The 14,671-nt window shown below is 44.6% G+C and overlaps 1 non-coding gene and 2 pseudogenes across 1 annotated transcript; all 3 read left to right on the top strand.

Moving 5' to 3' along the window:
* Positions 1-2,079: 2,079 nt before the first annotated feature.
* On the top strand, positions 2,080-3,882 carry LOC149573845 (18S ribosomal RNA; annotated as a pseudogene).
* Positions 3,883-4,587: 705 nt separating this feature from the next.
* LOC149573844 (5.8S ribosomal RNA) lies at positions 4,588-4,741 on the top strand. The gene has a single exon (XR_016361315.1). It is a non-coding gene; the product is annotated as a 5.8S ribosomal RNA (ribosomal RNA).
* A 219-nt stretch (positions 4,742-4,960) lies between these two features.
* On the top strand, positions 4,961-8,050 carry LOC149573843 (25S ribosomal RNA; annotated as a pseudogene).
* The last annotated feature ends 6,621 nt before the right edge of the window (positions 8,051-14,671 follow it).

Genomic DNA, 14,671 nt, shown 5'->3' with positions numbered 1-14,671 from the left:
TGTCATTCCAATGTGTCATCGGGATATCCTAGAAAGTGGTCTTTCAAGGGCAAGCTTGCGTCTAGCACTTGGGTTGTGCATGTAAGATAGGCCTTGTTCTTGATAGTTCCAGGAGATGACCTCTGAAACTTTTGGATTGGGCCCCTTCATGGTGAAATTCATCCAATTGATCAGATGAGCTCGATGTGCTTGTATCTATTCTGTGATGGTAATGATGGTCATTAATTTGTGGCAGTGAGTATATCCCATTCGGTAATCGCATTGGTAGAGCTGGTGGGAAGTACTTGTTCTTTGTTTTGTTGGATATCCTATATGCAGGTGTCTGCATGGCTTGCAACACACTACATATTTGGTGTTCGATTCTAAGATGCACTTGTTGCTGAGTGTATGGAGTTGTATCTTTTAGCCAAGGGCTCCTTCTCTTGGTACGTTCTATAATTACATTTTTATCCTACCTGGACGGCAAGAAGGAAAGAGATGGTTGCATGGGTGCATTGCTCAATGTCCCTAATTTCATCAAGGCTCCACTTTCCACCCTAAGTTTTTGCTGATTGGTAGAGCCTTGGGATTGAGAGGGGGGCCAGCGAAAGGTTTGGTTGCCGCATAATTTATTCACTAGTGCATTCTTGGTGCGTGCTTGCCTCTTCACTGTCTCATCCTATAGAAGTGCATGGCACTTTCGTGATAGCTTTTATGGTCTGGGCTAGTAGAAGCATAGAGTATTACCATTAAATTTTGTTTGGATGCAGAAACTCACCATGCCCTTTCTTGTCCATGCAATCTGAATGGCTATAGCTCATGGGTTCTGCAAGAGATACTCTTCTTCAACTTCCCCCTAAAGAGAGCATTCAGTGTTTGCTTTGTGTGGACAAAGAGCCCAAGCTATTTCATCTCTCTTTAGATGTGAAATTTTGGAAGGGCTTTTCAAAGTATGGCCATTTGTACGGGGTGCACCAAAAAGTGTAGGGGGCATATGCCTAGGAAATGCATGTCTCTAAGTGTCCTTTCTCGATCGCGTGTGCAGCGTACATCTTTGCATTATGACTCTACTGCGAGCATTTGTGATTTAAGCATTTTGGGGGAATGGGTTTTGTACAAGATGTTCTTCTCAAGCTCCTGCAAACCAGAGCACTTGTCTTTGCAATGCTCTGACAAGTGTAGGCCCAACGTGTCTATCTATGGGAAGAAATCGCATGAATTCTTTTTGCCAAGATGTGGGTGCTCATGGGTGGTTCCCTCGTGGTTCAGTTCTTTGATATGTGCATGTGCATGAGATTGAAGCTTGTCCAAAAATGCTAGTGTGAGTGTTCACCCATAGGAACTTTTCTATACTTGCGCTAGCAGATCATGTGTCATGGGGAACGGTTAGCGAGGTTGTGCTGGGAAAGGAGATATTTTCCAAAGGTTAGATATGTTTGTGTATGCGAGTAGGCTCTCATCACCTATAAATGTGCATAGGGGGTGTTATACACAATGCCCTTGAGCGACCTTATAATTGAGGTGGTCACATGCACAGTAACGTCCCCACCAATTGCATAACCAGCCATGTTTTCGACTTGCATGGCCCTTTACCCTTCAGCATGGCGGTCTCTGTTGGCACTTCAGCAACCAGCTCTTTGTCATGGGAAAATGTTTGTTGTGATCAAGAAGGATTTTTTTTATGCGGGTGCCCCTCAATAGGCATGTAGGAGGCATATGCCTAGGAAATGGATGTCTCTGAGTGGCCTTAAAATTGAGGTGGCTACGTGCGTGATGCATCTCGTATAGACTTGAGGCTTCTTTTCGAGTAGTGGAAACAATGAGTTTGAGGGTAAAGGGTTCCGTACGGGATGTTCTTACCAGGTGCCTATGAACCGAGGCTCCCTATTCGGCCCTCTCTAGTTAATGATGGGACACTTTCCTCTTGTGTGAAATCCTTGAGCATTGTGAGTCCTGCATGTGCTATGAACATCATTCTTGTTGCTTGTGTGGCGTATTATGTTTGGATGCATGACGGAGCGAATGAAAATTTTGGTTTCCCATCATGGTAGGCATCCCTTGGCTATAGAAGGTCTTGGAGGTCCCCTCGTTGTTAGAAGCTACCTGGTCGATCCTTCCAGTAGTCATATGCTTGTCTCAAAGATTAAGCCATGCATGTCAAAGTATGAACTATTTTAGAATGTGAAACTACGGATGGCTCATTAGATTAGTTATAGTTTCTTTGATGGTACTTTGCTACTCGAATAACCACTAGAGCTAATATGTGCACCAAATCTTGACTCTTGGAAGGGATGCATTTATTAGATAAAAGGCCAGAACAGGCTCACCCACTATTCTGGTGATTCATTATAACTCGACGGATCGCGTGACCTTTGTGTTGGAGACACTTCATTCGAATTTCTTCCCTATCAACTTTCAATGGTAGGATAGAGGCCTACCATGGTGGTGATGGGTGACAGAGAATTAGGGTTCGATTCCAAAGAGGGAGCTTAAGAAATGGCTACCACATCCAAGGAAGGCAGAAGGCATGCAAATTACCTAATCTTGACACAGGGAGGTAGTGACAATAAATAACAATACTGGGCTCATCAAGTTTGGTAATTGGAATGAGTACAATCTAAATCCCTTAATGAGGATAAATTGGAGGGAAAGTATGGTGCCAGTAGCCATGGTAATTCTAGCTCCAATAGCGTATATTTAAGTTGTTGTAGTTAAAAAGCTCGTAGTTGGACCTTGGGTCATCAAGATCGGTCTGCCTTCTGGGTGTGCATTGGCCCTCATGTCCCTTTTGCCAGTGGCATGTTCTTGGCCTTAATTGGCTGGGTCATAGTTTTAGTGTTGTTACTTTGAAAAAATTAGAGTACTCAAAGAAAGCCTACACTCTGAATACATTAGCATGGAATAATGTGATAGGAGTCTGGTCGTGTTCCGTTGGCCTTCGAGATCGGAGTAATGATTAACAGGGACTGTCGAGGGCATTTGTATTTCATTGTTAGAGGTGAAATTCTTGGATTTATGGAAGATGAACCACTGGGAAAGCATTTTCCAAGGATGTTTTCATTAAACAAGAATGAAAGTTGGGGGCTCGAAGATGATCAAATACCGTCCTAGTCTCAACCATAAACGATACCAACCAAGGATCAACGAATGTTGCTCTAAGGACTCTGCTAGCACCTTCTGAGAAATCAGAGTGTCTGGCTTCTAGGGGGAGTATGGTCACAAGACTGAAACTTAAAGGAATTAATGGAAGGGCACCACTAGGAGAGGAGCCTACGACTTAATTTGACTCAACATAGGGAAACTTACCAGGTCCAGACATAGTAAGGATTGACAGATTGAGAGCTCTTTCTTGATTCTATGGGTGGTGGTGCATGGCCGTTCTTAGTTGGTGGAGTGATTTTTCTAGTTAATTCTATTAACAAATGAGACCTTAGCCTGCTAACTAGCTACACGGAGGTTCCCCTTACCAGCCAGCTTCTTAGAGGGACTATGGCCTCCTAGACCATGGAAGTTTGAGGCAATAACAAGTTTGTGATGCCCTTAGATGTTCTGGGCTGCACGCATGCTACATTAATGCAACCAACAAGTTTCTCTCCCTAGCCTGAAAGGTTTGGGAAATCTTGCCAAATTGCATTCTGATGGGGATAGACCATTGCAATTATTGATCTTCATCAAGGAATTCCTAGTAAGCGCGAGTCATCAGCTCACATTGACTACGTCCTTGCCCTTTGTATACACCACCCATTGCTCCTACCAATTGAATGATCTGGTGAAGTGTTCAAATTATGGTGATGACAGAGGTTCATGTTGGCGGTGTCATGAGAAGTTCATTGAACCTTATCATTTAAAGGAAGGAGAAGTCATAACAAGGTTACCGTAGGTGAACCTGCGATAAGATCATTGTCGATTTGAGACCCTAAATCATGTAGGAGATGGAGCTGGCCTCCTCCCCACCCCCAAAATCTCGGTGATGTGCAGACACTTGGCCTTGTAGCAATGTACTAGATGTCCAAGCTATGGGTCTAGTGCCATCAAGGTTGAGGGTCACATCAAATGCCATGATCAAAAGCGTAGATTCCCTACGAGGTGAAGAAGAGACTCGAATGCAATCTAGATTAGGATTGGTGCCTTCAAAAAATGTCTACGTTAAAGTGAGAGGTCTCTGCTCAGTTGTAGTTCAGAGGGGGTCCAGCCCTTGTCTCCCATTGAGATTTCATGGTCTGATCACATGCACGACGCTGTGCTAGGGATCTATCATTTTGACGGTGGCAAGTCAGGACTACCGCAACCCCCTATTGCCTTTCCCAAGTGTGTTGACTTGTCACTTGGAGCATTTTGTGTTTAGGATAGGTGCACTCGCATGATTTGTAGGGTAGAGGCCCCGTCCTCAGACACAACTCTACCATGCGTTGACTCCCACCTTTGCGAGGTGATGGGGTAGGGACACACCATAGCATTCCTTGTCGCACCCATTGGGTGCTTGAGGTTCGGGATGATTCAACACCCAACACACGAGTGCATTACGCACCTTAGAAATCCAATGAATAAAGTGCAATCTAGTGCCTTGCATGCTTGGGTCATCAAAAGACAAAAACATAACAAAATCATGACTCTCGGCAATGGATATCTTGGCTCTCGCCATGATGAAGAATGTAGCGAAATGTGATACTTAGTGTGAATTACAGAATCCCATGAATCATCAAGTCTTTGAACGCAAGTTGCACCTGAGCCCTTGCCCAAGGGCACATCTTCTTGGGCATCACACTACAAAATTGCCCTCCCCAGCGAGGAGCAAAGATGGCCATTCATGTTCGCAAGTGGCGCGGTCGGCTGAAATGAGCATGAGGTTCGTTGATCCATCGCGATGAGCGATGGCTCACAAAGGCCAACGTTGGTTTGTGCTAATTGAATGATTCCTCATGAGGAACTTTATTCTAGGTTCAACGGCTTGCCACAGTGAAGGCATGTTGCATCTCTATTGCATCCCCAAGTTAGGCAAGAATACCTACTAAGTTTAAGCATATCAATAAGTAGAGGAAAAGAAACTTACTAGGATTCTCCTAGTAATGGCGAGCGAATCGGGAAGAGCCCAGCATGAAAATCGATGACCGCACCTATTGAATTGTAGTCTGTAGAAGCATCCTCAGTGATAGACTAGGCCCAAGCCACCTGGAAGGGGGTGCCAAAGAGGGTGAGAGCCCCATCAAGCCCATACCCTGTTGCACCACGAGGCACTATTGGCGAGTCGGGTTGTTTGGGATTGCAGACCTAATCGGGTGGTAATTTATGTCCAAGGCTAAATAAAGGTGAGAGACTGGTAGCAAACAAGTACCATGAGGGAAAGATGAAAAGGACTTTGAAAAGAGAGTTAAAGAGTGCTTGAAATTTCCAGGAGGGAAGGGGATGGAGGTCAGCGATGTGCCCCGGTCAGATGTGAAACAGTGTGAGTCAGTTTTCCGCTCAATTCAAGGATGTGCCAGTGCTGGTTGTTGCAATGGCACAAGCACGACCTTTTGGTTGTACAAATACTTCCATCATGGTGATCGAGGAGTGAAGAACATGCCTTTATGGCAAGCTCTTGGGGGGTGCACCACCGACTGACCCTGATCTTCTATGAAGGGTTTGAGTGCGAGCACACCTATTGGGACCAAAAAGATGGTGAACTATGCCTTAGCAGGGTGAAGCCAGAGGAAACTCTGGTGGAGGCCCAAAGTGATACTGACGTGCAAATCATTTGTCTGACTTGGGTATAGGGGAAAAAGACTAATTGAACTTTCTAGTAGTTGGTTTCTTTCGAAGTTTCCCTTAGGATAGCTAGAGCTCACATGCGAGTTTTATCGATTAAAGCAAATGATTAGAGGCATCAGGGGCATAACACCCTTGACCTATTCTCAAAATTTAAATAGGTAAGTCAACATGGCTGCTCTGTTGAGCCATGCCACACAATCACAAGCTCCAAGTGGGCCATTTTTGGTAAGCAGAACTAGCAATGTAGGATGAACTAAAAGCTGAGTTACGGTACCAAATAGCATGCTAACCCAGATCCCACAAAGTGTGTTGGTTGATTAAGACAGCAGGATGGTGGTCATGGAAGTCAAAATCCACTAAGGAGTGTGTAACAACTCACCTGCCGAACCCCAAAAATGGATGGCCCTAAATTGTGCAACCTATACTCGGCTATCGAGGCAAGTGCCAGGCTCTAATGAGTAGGAGGACATGGGGGTTCTTGCAAAACCTTGGGAGTGAGCCTGGGTGGACCGACCCCCAATGCAAATCTTGGGGGTAGTAGCAAATATTCAAATGAGAACTTTGAAGACTTAAGTGAAGAAAGGTTCCATGTGAATAGCACTTGGACATGGGTTAGTCGATCCTAAGAGATGGGGAAACCCTATTTCAAGGGTGCACTTTGCATGATCATTGAAAGGGAATCGGGTTAATATTCTCAAAGTGAGACATGGTAGTGAATGACAATGTTAGGAAATTTGGAGATGTCAATGGGGGCCCCGAGAAGAGTTATCTTTTATTTTTAACAGCCTGCCCACCTAGAAATTGATTCAACCAAAGATAGGGTCTAGCGGCTGGAAGAGCACCGCATGTCTCACGGTGTCCAGTGTGCCTTTGGCAGCCATTGAAAATCTAGAGGACTGAGTACGATTCATGCTCGGTCATAGTCATAACCACATCAGGTCTCCAAGGTGAACAACCTCTGGTCAATAGAACAATGTAGGTAAGGGAAGTCGACAAAATGGATCTGTAGCTTTGGGAAAAGGATTGGCTCTGAGGGTTGAGCCTAGGGGTCTATGCCCCAAACTTGTGGGGTGTTGGAAGCCTGCCTGAGCTGCTCCCACGGTGAGGGTGGGCCGTCACGTGCTGATCGAGCGACAAATGTAGGATGCCCCCTTCGGAGGGCTTTCCCTAGGTGGTAAACAGTTGACTCAGAACTGGTATGGACAAGGGGAATCTGACTGTTTGATTAAAAAAAAGCATTGCGATGGTCCTTGCGGATGTTGACACAATGTGATTTCTGCCCATTGCTCTGAATGTCAAAGTGAAGAAATTCAACCAAGCGCAGGTAAACGGCGGGAGTAACTATGACTCTATTAAGGTAGCCAAATGCCTCGTCATCTAATTAGTGATGCACATGAATGAATTAACGAGATACCCACTGTCCCTATCTACTATCTAGCAAAACCACAACCAAGGGAATGGGCTTGGTGGAATCAGTGAGGAAAGAAGATCTTGTTGAGCTTGACTCTAGTTCGACTTTGTGAAATGACTTGAGAGGTGTAGAATAAGTGGAGCTTTTGGGTGCAAGTAAAATACCACTACTTTTAACATTATTTTACTTATTCCGTGAGGCAGAGATGAGTTTTTAGCCTTAAGGTGCATCTAGGTGCCCCGATTCGGGTGGAAGACATTATCAAGTGGGGAGATTGGTTGGGGTGGCACATCTATTAAACGATAACATAGGTGCCCTATGATGAGCTCAACAAGAACATAAATCTCATGTGGAACAAAAGGGTAAAAGCTCATTTGATTTTGATTTTTAGTACGAATACAAACCATGAAAGTGTGGTCTATCAATCCTTTAGACTTTCAAAATTTGAACCTAGAGGTGTCAAAAAAGTTACCACAGGGATAACTCGCTTGTGGCAGCCAAGCATTCATAGCGACGTTGCTTTTTGATCCTTCGATGTCGGCTCTTCCTATCATTGTGAAGCAGAATTCACCAAGTGTTGGATTGTTCACCCACTAGTGGCATAAAGCTACCAGTTGTCAGATTATGATTGAACACCTCTAAGTCAGAATCCACACTAGATGCAGCGCATATCTCTCTCCGACTGCATCGTGACTTGTAGTAGCGGTGCTCTTGCACTTCTAGGGGCTCGTGTTATTGGCCATCATCAATCGACACATTAGCCCATTGGAGCAACCTTGGATATTAATTTCAAGCGGTCGGCGAGAAGAATATTTTGCAGATGACTTAAATAAGCGACGGGGTATTGTAAGTGGTAGAGTGGCCTTGCTGCCACGATCCACTAAGATTCAGCCCTCTGTCGCCTCGATTCGTAAAACCCTTTTCGACTCTGAAGTGGGTAGGGTTTGTAATTTGCACGAGGGTGAGAAAATCTTCCAAGTGCCAAATTCTAGATGGGTGGGGTTTGCAAATTTTTTTGTGAGGGCGTAAAAATCGCTCAGGTGCCAAATTCCCAATGGGTGGGGTTTTGTAAAAATTTCTGTGAGGGCGAAAAAATCTCTCAGGTGCCAAATTCTCAACAGGTGGGGTTTGTAATTTCTGTAAGGATGGAAAAATCTCCCAAGTGCCAAATTTTGAGGGGGTGGGGTTTTCTAAAAATTTCTATAAGGGCGAAAAAATCTCCCAAGTGCCAAATTCCTAGCGAGTGGGGTTTTGTAAAAAATTTTGCGAGGGCAAAAAAATCTCCCAAGTGCCAAATTCTCGGTGGGTGGGGTTTTGTAAAAAAATTTACGAGGGCGAAAATATCTCCCAAGTGCCAAATTCTTGGTAGGTGGGGTTTGTAATTTTCTCCAGGATGGAAAAACCTCCCAAGTGCCAAATTTTGAGGGGGTGGGGTTTTGTGAAAATTTTTGCAAGGGCGAAAAAATCTCCCAAGTGCCAAATTCTTGGCAGGTGGGGTTTTGTAGAAAATTTTGCGAGGGCAAAAAAATCTCCCAAGTGCCAAATTCCTGGTAGGTGGGGTTTGTAATTTGTGTGAGGGCGAGAAAATCTTCTAGGTGCCAAATTTCGAGCGGGTGGGGTTTGCAATTTTCATGAGGGCGAAAAAATCTCCCAGGTGCCAAATTCCTAGCATGTGGGGTTTGTAATTTCTGTCGGGGTGGAAAAATCTCCCAAGTACAACATTTCAGGTGGGTGGGGTTTTGTAAAAAAATTTCGCGAGGGCGAAAAAATCTCCAAAGTGCCAAATTCCGGGTGGGTGGGGTTTGCAATTTCTGCGAGGGCAAAAAAATCTCCCAAGTGCCAAATTCTTGGCGGGTGGGTTTTGCAATTTTTGCGAGGGTGTAAAAATCTCCTAGGTGCCAAATTCCTGGTTGGTGGGGTTTGTAATTTTTACCATGGCAGAAAAATCTCCCGAGTGCCAAATTTTGGGTGGGGGGGAGGGGTTTTGTAGAAATTTCTACCAAGGCAGAAAAATCTCCCGAGTGCCAAATTTTGGACGAGTGGGGTTTTGTAAAATTTCCACAAAGGGGAAAAAAAAATTCCCAGGTCCCAAATTCTGAGTTGGTGGGGTTTGCAATTTTTGGAAGGGCAAAAAAATCTCCCAAGTGCCAAATTCTCGGTGGGTGGGGTTTCGTGATTTTGGCGAGTGCAAAAAAATCTCCTGAGTGCCAAAGTTTCCTTAAGGGAAAAAAAGTCTTCCAAGTGCAACTTCCATGTGGGTCGAGTTTGTATTTAGTAAAATTTTGGGTAGGTCAGGTTTTCAATTTTCGTGAAGGCAGAAAAATCTTCCAAGTCCAAATTCCAGGCAGGTGGGGTTTCGTAATTTCCAAGTGCCAAATTTCGAGCAGGTGGGGTTTGTAAATTTCGTGAGGGTAGAAAAATCTTCCAAGTCCAAATTTTGAGTGGGTGGGGTTTGTAAATTTTCGTGAGGTCAGAAAAATCTTCCGACTACAAATTCCAAGCGGGTGGGGTTTTGTAATTTTTGCGAGGGCAGATGACTCATGTACATGATCCAAAATTGGTTAACTTATTTTTTTGGTTAACGCCCAAAGTTTTGAACTCAAATCGAGTTGGCTACCCCAACTCAAATTGCCTTCAAATTTTTTGCACAACCCATGTCATCATGCTCAACTTGATTCTAAGTGCCCCGAGTCATGTACATGGTCCAAAAGTGGTCAACTTTTTTTTTGGGTTAATGCCCAAAGTTTTCAACTCGAACCGTGTCGGCAACCCTCACACGAATCTCCCCAACTACCCCAACCCCAACTCAAATCGTGTCGAGCCTTAACTACCTCCAATTTTTTTGCACAACTCATGTCACCATGCTTAACATGATTCTAAGTGTGTTGAGTCATGTGCGTGATCCAAAGGTAGTGAACTTTTTTTTTGTGTTAATGCCCAAATTATGTCGGCAACCCCGACTCGTATCGCCTCGAGCCTTAACTGCCTCCAATTTTTTCGCAGGACTCATGTCACTATGCTCGACTTGGTGCCCTGGGTCATGTACATGATACAAAAGTGGTTAAGTTCTTCCTGTTAACACCCAAAGATGTATACCTGAATCATGTCAGCAACCCCGACTCAAATCGCCTTGAGCCTTAATAACCTACAATTTTTTTGAACCACTCATGTCACCATGCTTGACTTGATTCTGAGTGGCCCGAGTCACTTACATGATCCAAAACTGGGTAACTTTTTCTTTTTTCTTTTTTCTTTTTTTTTTCAAGTCCCAAAGTTTTAAACTCGAATAGAGTCGGATACCCCGACTCAAGTCATCTCCAAATTTTTTGCACGACTCATGTCACCATGCTCGACTTGATTCTAAGTGCCTCGAGCCATGTACGTGATCCAAAAGTGGTTAACTCTTTCTTTTTGGTTAATGCCCAAAGTTTTCAACTCGACCTACCTCGCCAACCTCAACTCGGAGCACCTCGAACCTTAATGGCCTCTAATGTTTTTGCATGACTCATGTCACCGTTGACTTTTTGCTCAAATCATGTCACCCAAGGCACCTCCATGCTATGTGACCTGAGCCCTTTGCACGATCCAAAATCGAGTAACATTTTTTTTTGAACTCCCAAAATTTCATTCTTTTTTTCCTTAGGAGGCCTATCATGATCTCTTTTTATAAAGAAAATTCTCAAATCAGATCATTTTGGCTACCCTACCTCGAATCTGGCTAGCTAGGCATAACGCCTCAAGTCAGCTTGGCAATAACCTATGCGTGATCCAAAAGTGGGTAACTTGTTTTTTTTTTTTGTAATGCCCAAAATTTAGCACTTTTTTCTATAGAGGGCCTCGCATGATTTTTTTTTTCCCTTATTGACCCACTCTAGCAACCCAGTCAGGTCGCTCGAGGCTAGGGCGACGGAGATGGGTTGACCCAGCCGAGTGACCCAAGTTGGGTTGAACTAGGTATGTGATCCTAGCTGGGGATAGCAAGTAAATTCTATAAGTTTTCTTGCCAATTTTACTAGCTAGGTCAGCTCACCAAGTCATCTGACCATGTGGTCTTTGCCAAATCACCCCACCAAGTTGCCTCGAGGATTTGACTCTTTAAGTCCGCTCATAGCTCATCAAGCTGACTTACCAAGATGACTTACCATCTCACCTCATCAGGTTGCCTCTTCTTTAAGACCGCTCACCATGTCAGCTACCCAAGTCAGCTCACTAAGTCGACTATTCAGGTTGCCTCACCAAGTCGACTCCTTAAGTTTGCTCACCAAGTCAGCTCCCTAAGTCAGCTCACCAAGTTGACTCACCTAGTCATTTTACCACCTTGCCCCAGCAAGTGTTCTCACCAAGTTGCCCCACCAAGTTGCTTCTCTAAGCCCACTCACCATGTCAGCTCATAAAGTCAGTTGTTCAAGTACGTTGCCAAGTCAACTCTTTAAGTTTGCTCACTAGGTCAACCCACCCAAGTGGGCTCTTTAAGTTTGCTTTCTAGGTCAGCCCGCCCAAGTCGCATTAGTGAGCTAACTCACTGAGTCACCTCATGAAGTTGACTCTTTAAGTGCACTCACCATGTTAGCTCACCAAGTCAACTCACCATCTCACCTCGATAAGTTGGCTTGCTGAGTTACCCCACCAAGTCACCTCTTTAAGCCTGCTCACCATATCAGCTTGTCAGGCTGGCTCATTAAGTCGACTAATCAAGTAGGCCCACCAAGTCACCTCAAGGAGCTAACTCAATGAGTTGCCTCACCATGTTGACTCTTTGGGCCCACTTGCTAGGTTGCCTCACCAAGTTGACTCAAGTATGTTGCCAAGTTGACTCTTTAAGTTTTCTCGTGAGGTCGACTCACCAAGTCAGCTCACCATGCCATCTCAACCAACCAACTCATCGAGTCGCCTCACCATGTTGGCTCTCTAATTCCACTCGCCAAGTCGCCCCACCAACTTGCCCCGTTAGGCCCACTCAACATGTCAGTTCACTAGATTGGCTCCCTGTGTCAGCTCGCCAAGCTAAAAATTCAAGCATGCTCACCAAGTCTACCCCTAGGTCATCTCCCCAGGTCGGCACACAAGGTGGACATGCAAAGTTTCCTTAATGAGTTGACTCTTCAAGTTTGCTCGCTAGGTTGACTCCCTAATTTGGCTCACCAAGTTTTCTCGCCAAGTCACCTCCCCAGTTTGGCTCATCATGTCATCTAAATGAACTAACTCACCAAGTCACCTCACCAAGTTGGCTCTTTAATTCCACTCGCCAAGTTGCCCCACCAACTCGCCTCGTTAAGCCTACTCACCATGTCAGCTTGCTAAGCCGACAATTCCAGCACGCTCACCAAGCTGACTCTTGCAGTTTTCTCACCAAGTGGATTTCACCTTGCTAGGTCAACCCCACCAAGTCGCCTCAATGAGTTGACTCTTTAAGTCTGCTCACCAAGTTAGCTCAAGCATAAGTGTCAAGAATTTATTGCAAATTTTTGGTGGAAAAATATGCTAAAAATCTTCAGGCTCACTGTTAGAGGCCTTAGAGTGCCCGAATGAGGTCCAAAAAATTTAGGGAAGGGTGGATGTGCCCTTCTGAGCCTGTAGATTAGGAGCTAGCATTTTTAAAAAGTGGTTATAATAGCCAATCGGAGCAACGATTTGTGAGTTATGGCCTTCAAAAGTTGGGCTATCGAAATTTCTAAAATAATTTGTCAAAGATGTATTAGGGAGACTTATGTGTATTGTCAAAGTCTTCCAACCATAGGTATTAAGTCTGAGCATCTAGAACCTTCCCGGATGGCATATAATTGCCTATTTAAGAAAGGCTCGAACGTTGTCTAGGACAACTCTAGGTGATAGCTAGCAGCTTGTCTTGTAGACTGTTGCAGTGAAGGCACCCGTGTGGGTTAGCATATTGTGCTTATGAATTATGCAATTCCACTTCTGCAGTCCAAATGACAAGACCACATTTTGTTCTAGCATTTTCTATTATTTCTATGGTTCTTTTATAAGTTTATGGTATTAAGGGGACCTTCCTGCGTCACCTCACCAAGTCACATCTTAAGCCCTGCTCACCATCGGCTTTCCAAGTCAGCTCAACAAGTTAATTGTTCAACCACACTTGCCAAGTCAACACTTTTAGTTCACTCACAAGGTCTTCTCGCATGGTCAGCTCATCGAGTCACCCCACCACGTTGCCTCAATGACTCAACTCATCTAGTTTCCTCACCTAGTTGACTCTTTAAGTCTACTCACCAAGTCAACTCGTCAAGTTGCCTCTCCTCAGAACTGGTGACCAAGGGCTGGATAGCTTCACTCACTGGGTTGCCTCACCAAGTGGGGTCGCTAGGTCACCCCACCAAGTAGCCTCAACAAGTTGACTCTTTCAGTTTTCTTGACAAGTTGGCTCACCAAGTTAGCCTACCATCTCGCCTTCCCAACTTTCTCAACCAAGTTTCCTTTTTAAGCTTGCTCACCAATTCAACTCACTAGCTTGGCTCCCCAGGTCAGTGCACCAAGTGCTCTCACCAAGTTGACTCTTTAATTTCAATCATCAAGTCATCCCATGAGGTTGGCACACCAAGTCGACTCTTTAAGTCCATTCATGAAGTCACCCAACCAGGTCGGCCCACCAAGTACTCTCACCAAGTTGACTCTCTAAGTTCATTCATCAAGTCACCCCACTAGGTTGGCCCACCAAGTACTCTCACCAAGTTGACTCTTTAAGTCCGTTCATCAAGTCACCCAACCAAGTAATCTCACCAAGTTGACTCTTTAAGTTCGTTCATCAATTCACACCACCAAGTACTCACACCAAGTTGACTGTTTAAGTACACTCATCAACTCACACCACCAAGTTGACTCTTTATGTCCGTTCATCAAGTCACCCCACCAACTACTCTAACCAAGTCGATTCATCAATTGCATTCATCAAGTCACCCCACCAAGGACTCTTACGAAGTTGACTCTTTAAGTCTGTTCATCAAGTCACCCCACCTTGTACTCTCACCAAGTCAACTCTGTAGGTACGTTCATCAACTCACCCCGTCAAGTTGACCCTTTAAGTCCGTTCATCAAGTCACCCTACAAAGTAATCTCACCAAGTCGACTCTTTAAGTCCTTTCATCAAGTCACCCCACAAAGTCAACTCGTTAAGTCCATTCATCAAGTCACCAGAACAAGTATTCTCACCAAGTTTACTCTTTAAGCCCGTTCATCAAGTCACCCCACTAGGTTAGCCCACCAAGAACTCTCACCAAGTTGACTCTTTAATTCTGATCATTAGTTCACCCTACCAAGTACTCTCACCAAGTTGACTCTTGAAGTCTGCTTATCAAGTCATGCCACAAAGAACTCTCACCAAGTTGAATCTTTACATCGGTTCATCAAGTCACCAGAACAAGTACACTCACCAAGTCAACTCTTTAGGTTCATTCATCAAGACACCCCACCAAGTCAGCCCGCTAAATACTCTCACCAAGTCAACTCTTTAAGTCTGTTCATTAGTTCACCCCGCCAAGTACTCTCACCAAGTGGACTCTTTAAGTCAACTCATCTAGT

Source organism: Cupressus sempervirens, chromosome 2 (genome assembly GCF_028749045.1).
Source record: "Cupressus sempervirens isolate cs-2001-9-10 chromosome 2, ASM2874904v1, whole genome shotgun sequence".
In the NCBI taxonomy this organism is placed as follows: Eukaryota; Viridiplantae; Streptophyta; class Pinopsida; order Cupressales; family Cupressaceae; genus Cupressus; species Cupressus sempervirens.
This window is presented reverse-complemented; position numbering and strand designations above follow the sequence as displayed.